This window comes from Streptopelia decaocto (genome assembly GCF_964273445.1).
Source record: "Streptopelia decaocto genome assembly, chromosome: 6".
Lineage (NCBI taxonomy): Eukaryota > Metazoa > Chordata > Aves > Columbiformes > Columbidae > Streptopelia > Streptopelia decaocto.
This window is the reverse complement of record NC_138660.1, coordinates 3,417,412-3,432,987: the sequence shown is the minus strand read 5'-3', so window position 1 is coordinate 3,432,987 and position 15,576 is coordinate 3,417,412. Positions and strand designations below refer to the sequence as shown.

General features: G+C 41.2%; 1 long non-coding RNA gene across 1 annotated transcript in view; it reads right to left on the bottom strand.

The window, feature by feature from the left end:
• Positions 1–3,748: 3,748 nt before the first annotated feature.
• The window catches only part of LOC309441196, a 33,175-nt gene continuing 21,347 nt past the window's right edge, over positions 3,749–15,576 (bottom strand). Inside the window, exon 4 of the long non-coding RNA XR_014184345.1 lies at positions 3,749–3,872. This is a non-coding gene — a long non-coding RNA (uncharacterized lncRNA). The remainder of the gene's footprint in view (positions 3,873–15,576) is intronic.

The following is a 15,576-nucleotide window of genomic DNA, read 5'->3' as shown; positions in this document are numbered from 1 at the left end:
TATTTTGAATGTTATCAACCCCAGCCAACACATTTATTGTGAGCAGTTTTACCGTAAGAAGCTCTACCAGCTCAGCAAGTCCTCGCACTGCACCCATTTTGAAAGATAAAAAAATTAAGAAGTTAGGGAAAATGGGAAAGAATGTAATAAATCTGACACTTTGGAACTTATTAACAAAACAAATCAATTATTACTACAAGACAGAAATGAGAAAGAAGGAAAACAATATAAGACCCTTTAAAAAGCTCAAAGAAGACAATCTAACACGATGTTTCACAATAAAATGATTGTCTAATTTAAGAGCAGAGATGAAGCTTTCTACAGAAATGGCTGAAAACCATGTGTGCTGGATGGCGATGAGTTGGTTTAGCTTCTATCTATATACAACACATCCCTCTGTCTCCATCAGCCTTTTTCAAACAACTTCCTTTTCTCTCTTGTGGGAATTTTCCACTTTTAGTTTAATGGTATTTTCCACTGGCAAAGAGGGAGGAAAAAAATATTCCAGCACCGTCCTTTAATAACTCCTGACCACTGGCTAAGCAGTAACCTGCCCTGAGATACTCTAGCCCTTCCTGGCTTTATTTTTCCCCAAATATCTTCTGTAGAGTTAATAAATAACTGCAAATATCTGTGATGACTAAAAACAGGAAGAAAAAAAAGAGCCACACATAAGCCCACCAAACAACATCAAACCCCAACAGCTTTCACGTCTTATTGCAGAACAACTTCAAATCCCTTATGCACACAGGAGAGGAGCTGCACTTAGCCTCTCTAGCAAAATCCATCACTCTGTCCTCAGGTGTTTCTAACATGTGCAGGTAAATATTGATAAAACATCACTCAGAGTGAGGAGGATCCTCCATCAGCTCCCCGTGACTCTTGCAGAAACGCTTCCCAGGCTGTTAGTGATCCCAAGAGTTGTGCGGTTCTCCCGGCCTGTCGGTGAAGGGCAAGACATCGGCCAAGAGATTTGAGTGGGTTAGAAAATCAGTCTACAAATTCCTAACATAAACCCGAATTCAATCTCACAAAAAGGTTGAACTTACAGTTTGAAGTAGCGTCACGAGAAGAAATGTGGGGACATTGGGTTATGTGATCAAGAGATCTGTGCAGGGTTATTATTCTAACTCATTGGTTTTGTTAGTAATAAAACCTACTGCTTTTCTCCTAAATATTGTGATTTATATATTTTTTTTATTTTTCTCAATATTGTGAAATCAGCATTTTTTTAATATGCTTGCTATAGCGCTCTTTAATAATTTCACTATTATATCTGCCAAAAGTTTTTGTCTTCTCTAAATGACACAAAGTCAGAAAAATATCAGCGTTATTAACCATCTTTGAATACATTCTGTATGCAATCAGGGTACAGCCTTAGATTTTATATGCTATGCTACAAATTTTGGCTAAAATGACTACAAATCAGATTACAAGAAATTTAAGATTACAAGCAGTCTCTTACTAGATATTCTCAAATAATAATGAGAAAAGAGATGGAAGGAAGAGGGGACCATCTGGGGAAACTAAATCTGGGAGAAACTAATAATTTTTTTATCAGTAAATTTGAATTTTTATCTATGCTACAGAAAACCTGTCACCAGATTGCTTCACAGGGACACTTTTGTGGTCGTGCTTTGCTGCCGGACTTGTTTCTGCCATGAGATCATCAACCACTTGGCAAATGGGGAGTGTTTGCTGACGGCTGAAGTAACTCCTTCTGGACAAAGGTTCAATGTATATTACTCCGAGTGGAGAAATATCAAGTGTCCTTGTGCTTTTCTGTTTGTTTCCTTTGAAATTAACAGGAATATCTTGTCTATTTTTTTGAGAGATCTCTTAAAAAATGTCCCTTTTGCATGAAACGACACTGATCTGATGTTTGGTTTTTTTTACCCCACTTCTCTTTCTCTCTACCATAAAATCAATCCTACATGAACTTACCACCTTTGAAGACAACAACAAAAACCAAAATACACTGATGGAAACTTGGTGCTAAGTCTCAAGCTACAATCAACCCTTATGGCTATGGTAGAAATGCTATAAAATACACCTAATTTATGGGAAAGCCGACACATTCTTGTTGTGCCAGTGACCTCTGTAGCCCACAGCTGCCCTAAGTAGTTTTGATGATTTTATACCTTTAAGAAAATGGCCACGGGATCATATATTTTGCATCCAAAAATGATGTATGGAGCTTTGAAATTTGCCATGTACATTATTTGCTATAGTGATCACACAATTTAACAAATTATTAAAAATAAGACAATTGCATACTGACTTCAGGGCATTTCCTTTACAGGCTCAGTTATTATACATTTTATTTCACTTTGAAGAGAATTTTGTTTGGTCTACTGCAGAAATATTATCATTAACTATTAATAGTTTCTCCCTATTCATAGTCATAATATGCAAAGTGTTTGACTGTTTTTCCATCATTCTAATAAACTATTCTGAAAGGAAAGAATTATGAATTGTCTTAGATGATGAAGCAATATTACACTTGCAGTTGAAAACTAAGTTCCATTTCTGAAAAGCACAATAGAGAGCAAGTCTGCATGATTGATGAAGAAATGTTAGGGCTCTCGATGCACAAATGCAATTTGTCAATCATATTTTTTTTAAAATACCAGAACACTTCAGATATTCTTGTACCTTCTTCACACAATTCAAAACCCACTTGAACTTCTGTGGGAGGCAATTAATGATGAAAGCTGACTTCAGGTTGGAGTACATTGTTTTTAAATGCCACCCACAGAAGTGCAGGCAGATCTTGAATACTTTAGGTGCATAAAAAACGCTCTTTCAAAAAGTAGATGGACACAGTCTATCACACACTGAGAACTTTCATTTGCCTTCATTGCAAATTCAAAAACTTGTTCCCACAGCAGAAATCATGGTTGACTTTGGGAAGGTGAACGCATTGGGTACAGACTCATTTCACTTACAAGGAGTAACTGTAACATGGATGGGAAGGAAATCAACCTCCAGATTCACCTGAAATTCTGGATATATCTATCAAGATTGCATCTAGGCTTCATGGCCTCGTTTGTTTAAGCAGAGGCACCTAAAGCCAACCAGCACAAGACATCTTTCATTGGCAGTGCCTCAAGTTTAAACAAATCTAATTTCTCCTAAATGTGTAAGTATTTCTGTTCTGAAATGCTTTTAAACAAAAGCTGCCTACAGGTAAAAAGACAAAGACTTTGTTAAAATGAAGACATTCCTTCTATAATACTTTATATCAAATTCATGGTTTAGTACATGCAGCTATTGCTGCTATTATGCTTCCACAGCATTTCAAAAAAAGTAGATGACTAGAAAAAAACATGAAGAATTATGGCTAAAGATGACATGGCGTAACACATTTAAAGCTCTTGCCAACTACAAAAGTAATCAAGTTTGAAGATGATAACAACAAACATAATGGTTTGCTTTATATCTTAAATAGATAATGAGGCAACTAGACACAACATATCTCGCAGTTAATGCCCTCAGTACTACATAAATAACAGGTTACTGCAATATTATTTAGTATACTAACAAAATTATGACCAAATTATGGTTTTTACTCACACTGTTGGTTGCACTGGGTGATGTTCTCCCACTGAATCAGTGGGGCTACTCCTGTAAATAAAACAACGTCAAACTTTGGACCATTAAAGCCAAACACAAGCCCTAATGCTCTTCTTCCCCTTTGTGCAGAATACCTGATTTTGTGAATGGGAACAGACAGGCAAGGTCTCTAGGAAGGCTGCACCGATGTTCCATGAGCACAACAGGTCCCACAGGAGCTGGGGCAGCTCCGTCCCCGTGAGAAAAGGCTCCAGCTGCTGCTCCCTGTCCTGACACCTTGTCCCAGCCATTGGCACCTTCAAATGAAAGAGGAGAGAACCACCATAAGACACTGAACAACAGAGTGAAGATGGACAGTCACCTAAAGGCAGCAGTCAAGGCTGAAATTAAACTTAGTCTTGTATCTAAATGTTCTCTTTCTATTCACATTAAGAAAATCCTCTTGACATGATTTAATTACACCTAAGAGGACATTACACCACTGCATAATAAAAAAATTTGGAGAGCACCATGTCATGGCTGATGACATTATGAGTTACTTTTGATGTGATTAATATTGTTTAAGTAAGCTGAAGAGAATTTCCCTGCACAAGGCAGAATAGCAACAGAACAACAGGTCCAGAGGGTGAACAATACTGTTATAAGGCAAAGGCGGATAATTATGAAATGTAATTATACTTTGAGTTTCTCAGGGAAAAAAGCAAGACTTAATAAACATTTTAGCACATTCTTGCTGTTAGGGAAAAAGGACATTTCAAGGAAATTAAAAACATAGCCAGTAACTTTTCCAGCAAGTGCTTGAAAAGCTGAATCCTGGGATTAGATGGCTCATTTAAATATATGAAAAGATGTATTTATTTCATGTAACCTACATCTGTACAAATAAAAGCAAATACAAAGTAACATGAATGCTGTACATCCGTGCATGTACATGTACGATGAGAATTTTAGAATCTAGAACTAATCATGAGCTAAACATAACATGGAGCCCAATCTTTGTTGGTGACTTGTCTTGTCCACATCCCTCAGAGACCATCCCACCGCTTCTCCAGCAGCAGAACGTATAGGCTGGATCTAGCCTGGATGCAATTTGTTAAATTTTATATAATATTCTGAATAAAATCATATGAAAAAAAAACTTGTAAGAGAAAGGAATAGAGGTAAGGAATCCCATTTATTCTTTTTCCCTGCACTTTTGTACTAAAATGTGTGATGTTGAGTAGTTCACACTGACATGGGCTGAAATGGATTTAAGATGCCTTTTCTATTATAAATTCTGAAAAAGAGGATAATAGGATGACAGTCGCCAAAATAACCAAAACAACCAAACGTGTTACTGGATAAAGCAGCAGAATTTTTGTCCACTCCTTACAAGTAGTTGTGAATTAAACTTTTTGCACATAGAAAGTCGTATATAATATTAATGATCTGCTCTTCTTTTCAACAAAAAGTGTCAGATGTGTTTTGCTGAAGACCCTGAAAGTATAAAAAAATATCAACAGAAATAGTAAATGGAAATCTTTTTAAATAACTCTACTACTTGGATAACATAGTAGGATTCCACAAAATTTGATTCCTCAAAGCTGTTGCAATATGTGGCCTCAGCTGAACTAAGATTTTACCATTTGGATTCACTTGTGCAAAACTGTCATTCTACCTTATGTTTATCCAATTTGGGACAGGTATTCCGGGGCCAGAAACACGTGATGGCTGCAGAAACAGATGTGCTACAAAATGGGAAAATCTGTAGCTGCTTTAACTGGGATCCCTTGCCTTTTGTCAGTTCAAATCAAGATTTTTATGCATAGCTATGCATGGCTTTTGTTATTTTGATGAACCTGTTTTTTAAATCTTTTTGCATATAGAAAAAAACAACCCAACAGATCAAAATCTTCTGATACAATAGGTGACAGATTTAAAATATGCTTTGTGAGGTTAATAGAGAGTGAGTAGAGGATAGATCTAAGTGTGTTGTTTTGTCATTTGGTGTCCCCCTTAACAACAAAACCCCATAAGATGTCAAAATGTCCAGGTGTGTTGACTTCACAACAAGCAAGGAAAGCAAAAACCTTACGAAATAGCACAAGAATAGAAATCCTTTAAGAGAAAAGAAAACTTTGGGCTACGGTACATTTTTCAACATTTACTCAAATCAACTATCTAAAAATAAAAATGTCTGCCTTTCCCACTAAATTAGACTCAGCCAGAGTGTGTTGTCGGATACATACATTATATAAAACCAAAAGAAAAGGGTATTAAAAATAGAAGAAAATAAATAAATCAAAAATAGAAAGCAAGCAAATATCTTGCTTTGAAAGAAGAGATTCTCTTTCATATACATAAATACAAGTGATTCTTTTATCATGGCATATGTATCCTTAATTAGCTGTATAGGTACAGGATTTTTCAAAAACTACAGAGGATCTGTCAATATAGATCACAATGTACATCTGAATTCAGTCAGCTGATCGGAGCCAGCCCAGCGAGAGCCGGAGCCGGCGGGGTTCAGCAGACCACGAGGTTCAGCCGAGATTAGGAAGCTCAGAGGGAAACGTACAGGGACAGCCTGATTCCCGGCGGGTCCCGATCGCCAAAGCCCCGGCAGCCATTGCGAGAGAGCGGCTGACGTGGCGGGGGGCGTTCCCACGGTGACGGCGACCACACCCCTTCCCCTTACCTTGAAAAAGCCTTTGGGAGGGCAGCGACTAGTCACCTGGTGTAGGGAGGAGCAACCAGCTTGTGTAGCGGGTGAGTCCCACCCACACTGTGCTGTAGCAGCGGGTGTGGTAGCTCGTGCAGCAGGGTGCAGAGAGCACTTGTTGCTTGTCAGCCCTTCTAGCTTACTGCCAGCGCCCCAGACTGCTGACAACCATGGTCGCCTCCAGAAGGAGAGCTTGCCTCAAACAGACTGTGGCTACACAGACTGAGGCTCTGTCCCAAACGGTGGCTGTTCAGGTCTCCGGCTGCAGAGAGTGCCAGAGCCTGCTGCTGCCGGGGCAGGGAGGCCAGCACTCCACCTGTGTCAGGTGTGAGCAGGTGCAAGATCTGCTCGACATGGTCGTCAAACTTAAGGAGGAGGTTGAGACGCTGAGGACCATCAGGGAGTGTGAAAGGGAGATCGACTGGTGGAGTAACACCCTGACGTGCCAGTCGGAAAGGTCACAGGGAGGTACCTCCCAAAAGGAGATGGACCTCCTGCCCTCTCGGACAGAGGCAGAAGTCCTGAGACGGCCCCACCCTTGTTGCTCTCGGGCAGAGGTAGGGGACCGAAAGGACGACAAGGGTTGGAAGCGTATTCCGGTTCGGCGTCGCGGGCAGCCCCCCTCCCTGCCTGCTTTGCCTCCCCAGGTGCCCCTCCGTAATAGGTTTGAGGCCCTGGATCTTGAAGAAGAGGTAGGTGAGGAGGTGGTGCCAAGCCTACAAGCCAACAAGCCTACAAGATCACGTAGGAAGAGGCAGTCGACCTCACAACTTAAGACTGCCTCTGATAAGAAAGAAAGAAGGGTGATTGTAATAGGAAACTCCCTTCTGAAAGGAACAGAGGGCCCAATATGCAGAGTTGACCCTCATCTTAGGGAAGTTTGTAGTCTCCCTGGAGCCCGGATCAAGGACATCGCTAGAGAGCTCCCCAAACTGGTGCACCCGACGGACTACTACCCGCTGCTGGTCTTCCAGACAGATGGGGAGGAAGCTGCTTCCCGTAGTCTGAGGGGGATGAAGAATGATTTCAAGGTCTTGGGAAGGATGGTGAAAGACTCAGGGGCTCAAGTGATCTTCTCTTCACTCCTTCCATCTTCAAGTGATGATGTGGGATGGAATAGGAAAATTCACTCTCTAAATGGTTGGCTCCAAGACTGGTGCTACAGGCAGGGCTTTGGATTTTTTGATAATGGTTGGTTTTACAAGACACCAGTCCGGACACTGTCACGTGGGAAAGGTTTATCTCGTAGGGGCAAAAGGATGCTGGGGCAGGAATTAGCTGGGCTCATTTGGAGAGCTTTAAACTAGGCTCGAAGGGGGATGGGGTTGTAGCTGGGCTTGTCCCAGTGGGGCTGCAATCTAAAACTGATGAGGACCGGGTGGCCTCCTATGCCCCTAGGGAGAAACTGGTGTGCTCTGCTCGCTCCCTGAAATGCCTGTATACCAATGCGCGCAGCATGGGGAATAAGCAGGAGGAGCTAGAATCCTATGTTCGGTCGGGAGATTATGATCTGGTGGCAATTACAGAAACATGGTGGGACAGTTCACATGACTGGAATGTGGTCATGGATGGCTATGCCCTTTTCAGGAAAGACAGGCCAGCCAGGCGTGGTGGTGGAGTTGCTCTCTATGTGAGACAGCAACTACAATGTACTAAATTCTGCCCAGGAGTGGATGACGAGCGAGTTGAGAGTGTATGGATCAGGATCAAGGGGCAGGCTGGCAGGGCTGACACTGTTGTGGGCGTCTGCTACAGGCCGCCAGATCAGGCTGAGGAAGTTGATGAGGCCTTCTATGGGCAGCTGAGAGTGGCCTCACAGTCACAGGCCATGGTTGTTGTGGGTGATTTTAACTTCCCTGATGTTCGCTGGAAGGACCATTCAGCCAGCCAGCCACAGTCCAGGAGGTTCCTCCAGTGCATTGATGATAACTTCCTCATGCAGATGGTGGAGGAGCCGACTAGGAGAGGTGCACTGCTGGATCTCATCCTCACTAACAAGGAGGGTCTGGTCGAAGCAGTAAAGGTTGAAGGCTGCCTGGGTTGCAGTGACCACGAGATGGTGGAGTTCAGCATCTCATGTGGCAGGAACAGAATAGCAAGTAGAATTGCAACCCTGGACTTCAGCAGGGCTAACTTTGGCCTTTTCAAGCAATTGCTGGGGGAAATCCCATGGGCAAGACTGCTTGAAGGAAAAGGGGCCCAAGATAGCTGGGTGGCATTCAGAGATTGCTTCTTCCACGCTCAGGATCAGAGCATCCCCACACGTAGGAAGTCAAGGAAGGGAGCCAGGAGGCCTGCGTGGTTGGATAGGGAGCTGTTGGGTATGCTCAAGCAGAAGAGGAGAGTTTACAGGTCATGGAAGCAGGGGCTGGCCACTTGGGAGGAATATAAGGCTGCTGCTAGAGGATATAGGAAGGCAGCTAGGATAGCCAAGGCCTCCTTAGAATTACAGCTGGCGAGAGGGGTCAAGGACAGCAAAAAGAACTTTTTCAAATACATAGCAGATAAAACTAACACCAGAGGCAATGTAGGCCCACTGATGAATGGGGTGGGTGCCCTGGTGGCAGAAGATACAGAGAAGGCAGAATTACTGAATGCCTTCTTTGTCTCTGTCTACTCTGCCGGAGGCTGTCCTGGGGAGCCCTGTACCCCTGAGACCCCGGATGAAGCCAGGTCAATGGAGGAGTTTGCTTTAGTCGATGAGGACTGGGTTAGGGAGCAATTAAATAGTCTGGACATTCATAAATCCATGGGTCCAGATGGGATGCATCCGCGGGTGCTGAGGGAGCTGGCTGAAGTCATTGCTGGACCGCTCTCCATCATCTTTGCCAAGTCTTGGGAAACGGGAGAGGTGCCCGAGGATTGGAGGAAAGCAAATGTCACTCCAGTCTTCAAAAAGGGCAAGAAGGAGGACCCAGGTAATTATAGACCGGTCAGCCTCACCTCTGTCCCTGGGAAAGTAATGGAACAGCTTGTCCTTGGTGCCATCTCAAGGCATATCAAGGATAAGAGGGTTATTAGGGGCAGTCAGCATGGCTTTACCAAGGGTAGGTCATGCTTGACCAACCTCATAGCCTTTTATGAGAATGTAACAAGGTGGATGGATGGTGGCAGAGCGGTGGATGTTGTCTACCTTGACTTCAGTAAAGCCTTTGACACAGTCTCCCACAGCATCCTCACAGCTAAGTTGAGGAGGTGTGGTCTAGACAATAGAGTAGTGAGGTGGGTTGCAAACTGGCTTAGGGAGAGAAGCCAGAGAGTGGTAGTCAATGGTGCGGAGTCTAGTTGGAGGCCAGTATCTAGTGGAGTGCCCCAAGGGTCAGTGCTGGGGCCAATATTATTCAATATATTCATTAACGACTTGGACGAGGGAATTGAGTGTACTATCAGCAAGTTTGCTGATGACACCAAGCTAGGAGGAGTGGCTGACACGCCGGAGGGCTGTGCTGCCATCCAGCGGGACCTGGACAGGCTGGAGAGCTGGGCAGGGAATAACCTGATGAAATTTAACAAGGACAAGTGTAGAGTCCTGCATCTGGGCAGGAACAACCCCAGGTTCCAGTATAGGTTGGGAGATTACATATTAGAGAGCAGTGTAGGGGAAAGGGACCTGGGGGTCCTGGTGGACAACAGGATGACCATGAGCCAGCACTGTGCCCTTGTGGCCAGGAAGGCCAATGGCATCCTGGGGTGTATTAGAAGGGGGGTGGTTAGTAGATCGAGAGAGGTCCTCCTTCCCCTCTACTCTGCCCTGGTGAGACCACATCTGGAATATTGTGTCCAGTTCTGGGCCCCTCAGTTTAAGAAGGACAGGGAACTGCTGGAGAGGGTCCAGCGTAGGGCAACGAAGATGATTAAGGGAGTGGAGCACCTCCCTTATGAAGAAAGGCTGAGGGAGCTGGGTCTCTTTAGTTTGGAGAAGAGGAGACTAAGGGGGGACCTTATTAATGTTTATAAATATATAAAGGGTGAGTGCCATGAGGATGGAGCCAGACTCTTCTCAGTGGCAAACAATGATAGGACAAGGGGTAATGGGATCAAGCTGGAACACAAGAGGTTCCACTTAAATTTGAGAAGAAACTTCTTCACAGTGAGGGTGACAGAGCACTGGAACAGGCTGCCCAGGGAAGTAGTGGAGTCTCCTTCTCTGGAGACATTCAAAACCCGCCTGGACATGTTCCTGTGCGACCTCACCTAGGTGTTCCTGCTCCAGCAGGGGGATTGGACTAGATGATCTTTTGAGGTCCCTTCCAATCCCAAACATACTGTGATACTGTGATACTGTGAATAGTTTTGCTGCACGGAACTACTGTCTGCAGCGGCAATTGCTTTTGCAGAACACGTGGAGACTTGTTTGCAGCAATATATTTATATATGCTATTTAAAAAACAAATTAAAAAAATCAAAAAGCCATCAATTCTGCACTAAGTATTGCCTGAAGAGACCATGCCAAAATGAGTTTGTTCACTATCTGATAATTTTTTCCCATAAACTTATTTCTATATCCATCTAAATTAATTTTTAAACCTATTTGAATTAGTGCAGCTTTTAAGTGGAAGAAATTTTTACCATATTGGTAAGAACACACAGAGCTGTAACACCTTTAATTTCAACTACAGTCCTAATCTAGGGGATCCAGGAATTAAAAAACAAACGAGCAAACAAACACACACACAAAACAACAACCAACCAACAAACCCAAACAAACAAACCTAAAAACAAATACACAAACAAAAACCCACAAAGGTTTTCATGTCTTCCTGCCATATTTTTCAATTAAAACTGAACATTTCAAACTGCACATCTAAAAACAATTTTTCCAAATTCAATCAAATCCAAATCAAATCCAAATTCCAAATTCAATTTTCCAAATTCAATCTAACAATCAACTAATGATGAGTGAATAATACAACTACAAGCATGTGAGGTGTTTCAGCATAAATTCACGAAGAATTGCTATTAGAGCTTGGTGGGTGGCTTTGCAAGAATTCAACAGAATCAGGCAAGAAAGGAAATGACTTGCAGTTAGAAGGAAATATTTGGGCACGAAATATGATGGAAAATAATTCTCTTGGAAGCATTGTATTAGAAATCCAACAGTTTGCTTGCGTTAATGAAAAACTAATGGAAAAATGGATTTGCTTTCAACATTGATGTTGGGAATGATGATGTCCTTTTGGACATACAGAAGTTTTCAGGATTCTATTTGCCTGCTGACATGTCATCCTAATAACTTCTAATATCTAACAAAGAAATGGTAGCAAACCAATTCATTAGCAGTTATCATGACGATTTAGTGGTTCAGCTATATTTAGAATAACAAATATAAAAAGATTTGATCTTTCAACAGTAATATGAAGGGTCTTATAAGCTTACATGCAATTCCCTCTGGGCTAGAAGGTAACTTAACATTGCTAATGATGGACAAAGTGTTGGTCTAAGGATGTATTTATAGAAAAATGCAGATTCAGGTCAACAGAACTATTTATATCTAATTCATAAGATTGTCTCATCTGAGGGAGATTGTCTCATCTGAGGAAAAAAGTTTTAATAGACATCAAAGTGTTTTATTTTGTTTCAACATTTCAAAGCAAAATAGTTTCTATTTTTTGCTTTCAAAGTTTCATTTCAAAGTACTTCTTTTTGCAAGAGTAAAACATAAAGACATTTTTAAGATTTTTGTTTTGTTAGAGAAGCTAATGAAAATAGTTTAGATTAACATAAAACAAGCCAGTAGCTGTCTGAGGTGGTTTTGGTTCACTCGTGAACCAAATATCAGTTTATCATCTCATTTCAGAATGTCACAATTCAATAGAAATAAGAAACTATGAGAAATTATCTCTCATCACTTGATAAATATAAAACATTAAAATGGTCACATTGTATTATAATGTGTGACTTCCCATTTGTCAAAGTATACTTTTAATAAAGTTTTGTTTTCCTAATTTTTTACAGAGTTGATATAAAATAACTCAGGTCAACAGGACTCCATGCAAACAACAGCCTGATGGCACATTCTGAAAATTCAGAGCTTCTGATGTGCTTGTGTATATTATTTATATGTGGCTATGATATGCATACATATGCCTATCGCATATTTCTTATTATGTATGTGTACTATAATTACGTATATATTTACATGTACTTCACACAAGCATTTTTATACAAAGACACTAAACTACTGAGAATGACTATACATTTTTGAAGCTGAAATGGAATTTGCTTCTTTTTTTCATTTCCTTTCTTTTATATATTTTTTTCTCCTTTTAAGATTCTGTGACCTATTTGCTAAGGAAAGAGCTTACCCGTCTGACTTGGACAAAGCCATAGTCATAGGAGGTAAAACCATTTTCCCCAGCTGGACAGCACATGAGAAACTCTATTTTGTGTCATTTCTAAACATTTCCCCTGGAGGTACAAATCCCGTCATTCTCTACTTTTAAGCCATGCACCACAAAACAAAAATACTTGGGAAAGATATCAGATTTCAGCATGACTATATTTCACATAAGAGAAACAAACCATTCAATCGGTCATCTGCGTTAAGAGAATTTCTCAAGCAATGTCATAGGGTACTACCTACAACAATTTCGACACCTGGAATTTGTTTTGAAGAGCTCACAAACCCTGTAAAGCTCTGGGACAAAATCTGGAAGAGGAGGTTGCTTTGCTTGCACTTTAATTAGCAATCAATGGAAAAGCTATTGAAAAAGCAATGGAAAACCTCGGTTATCAAGAGCTAGGTGTTCCAAAATTATAGGAAACATGATTAGACAGATTCATAGAATAGTATGGTTTGGAAGCAACCCTCAAAGCTCATCCAGTCCCTTGCATGAGCAGAGACATCTTCTCCCAGGTCAGGTTGAAAATTCAACCACCTCAAAAAGTCCCTTAGCATACACATTCTTTGAAAAAAGCCCAAGAACCAAACCATCTCCAAAGGATTCTTATGTGTTTTCAGTGCTGGATTAGGATTTAATAGCAACTTTTTGTAACAAACTCTTCTTTTTATTGGCCACAAGTCAAACAGGGAGAAAAAAGCATTCCTGCTTCTCAGCGGTAGAGGAAGGATAAATGTGTTAAGGAGGAAGAACCCCATCCCAGAAAACAAACAAACAAACAAACAAACCCACACACACACAAAACTCCAAACCAACAACAACAAAATCCTCGAAAACCTAAGAAATACATAAATATCTCATCAAATCTAGAAAAGAGAAAACAAACTCCAGAGTGCTATCATTACCTCTAAAACATAAAATGAAATAAAGCCAAAATTCACAGTAGAGTGCACTAGAGAGGAAAAAAAATTAAGCAGCAGACTTTCCTGCAAGCTTGTAAGATTCAGTCCAATGGGTGAATTAGACCTTAAAAAAGTAACACGGTCTTTACAACAGATCGAAGCCTCAAACCATACTTCAGGCATATGTATGGAGAGTTCCTTAAAGCTCACTGGGAAAATCAGCACATCAACCAAAAAAGAAAAAAAGAAATAAAACTGAAACTCTCAATTCTATTTACATCAAGAACAGGAAACCAGGCCAAGAAGAGCTCCCTGGACAGGACGTGTTTCCATAGAGCTACTGACTTCTCGAGGCAACACAATAAATCCTCTAACAGATCATAATTGGATTTCCATCGCGGAATCTTCACATTCTGATGTGATTCTGATTCAATTTCTCAAGTCGCTGGGACAGATTTCTCTGAGGGTCTCACAAAGAGCATTTTTCTAAACTGCTGTGGGACTCGAGCAGACAGAAGAGCGCCGGGTAACAGATGGCACGGTTACTGCTTCGGAACATCACAAGAAGGCTTGCGCTGGTTTTGTTTTCTAATCTGTTTAATTTTATAGATCTGTGGATGATCAAAATTAAATAAAACCTTCTCTTCCCTCTACCTAATGCATTATTATGATTTATGTTCTAAATAGCCCCCAAAAATGTTCACGGACTCTATTACAGGAACAACTGTTCAAACATGTAACAAATGACAGTCTTTCTTCCAAATAGTTTGTAATTTGAACAGAAAGGGAATAAAAAAAGTGATGAAAAACTAGAATTGCTCTTTTCTTATCCTAAAAGTGGCAAAAAATATTTCAGTTGAGCAAAAGATTAAACTGAGGGTGTTGAGTATGGGTTTGGCAGCTTAACAAAGCGATCCCTTTCCCTTCCTTACAGCCACTTTACATAGAGGTAGCTGCAGCAAATAGATAACAGAGAACTAACTCTGCACATCTGATTGTGCATTTAAGCCTCAGATGATTAAAAAAAAAAATCCAGAAAATCCGCAAGCTTCACCTTATTCCCACCAGCTATGGAAGTGGATGGGGCAGGTGGAGCTGTGGAGCTTTCAGGGATATCCAAGAGTGGGATGGACAGAAAAGGGTCTTGCTGAAATCCCAGAATTGCCCCTTCTGGAATCAGGTTCCACTGTAGAAAAAACCAGAATATTCTTTTTGTGGTTTATCAGTTGAACGTACCTAGAATGAAGCAGACTCAGCCATCCCTCTGGATGGCAAAGCCAGAGCCTGGAGGGGTGTTCTGTGCCCTGAAATGTTTGTGTAACAGAGGAGACCTCTTTGCTTAATCAGGTATCCCATCCTCCAATATTTAAAACAGTGAGTGAGAGCACTGAAAATACCATAGAATAGAATCAGAGAATCACGTAGGTTGGAAAAGAACTTTAAAATCATCGAGTCTAACCGTTAACCCAGCATCGCCAAGTCCACCACTAAACCATGTCCCTAAGAACCTCATCTTCTAAACCCCCTCCAGGGATGGTGACTCCACCACTTCCCAACCATTTATCAACTGCCTAAGAGGCACTTCTGGAAAACATGGACCTCACCAACAGGGTGCATAAGTCAGAACAAACTTTGTGGGGGTGGGAATTCAGGACCCCAATACTACCACGGTAGGAAGCTTTTTTCTCTGCGAGCACGAACCTTGGCTGGGTCAGAGGAGGTTTCCCACCAGTTTTCTAAACAGACCAGGATCAGTTAAAGAAGGGTATTTTTACTATTTTATATCATATGATGCAGACAAATTATCCCAAAAATTGAGGAGGCTAGATCATATATCTGTGAGTGTGTGTATGTGTATCTATATATATGTATAAATATCACACTTCAGCTCTCTCCCCAAATGTCGTGAGAACTGAAATAATTACACTGTTCACAACTTTAATTAAAAGGCTCTGGTTTTGATGCTTTTGAGGAGCCTTTTCTTTTTTAAATATTGGGGGGAAAGTGTAGCACCTGATGTAATGAACTCCTGTGATTTACACCACTATAGAAATCT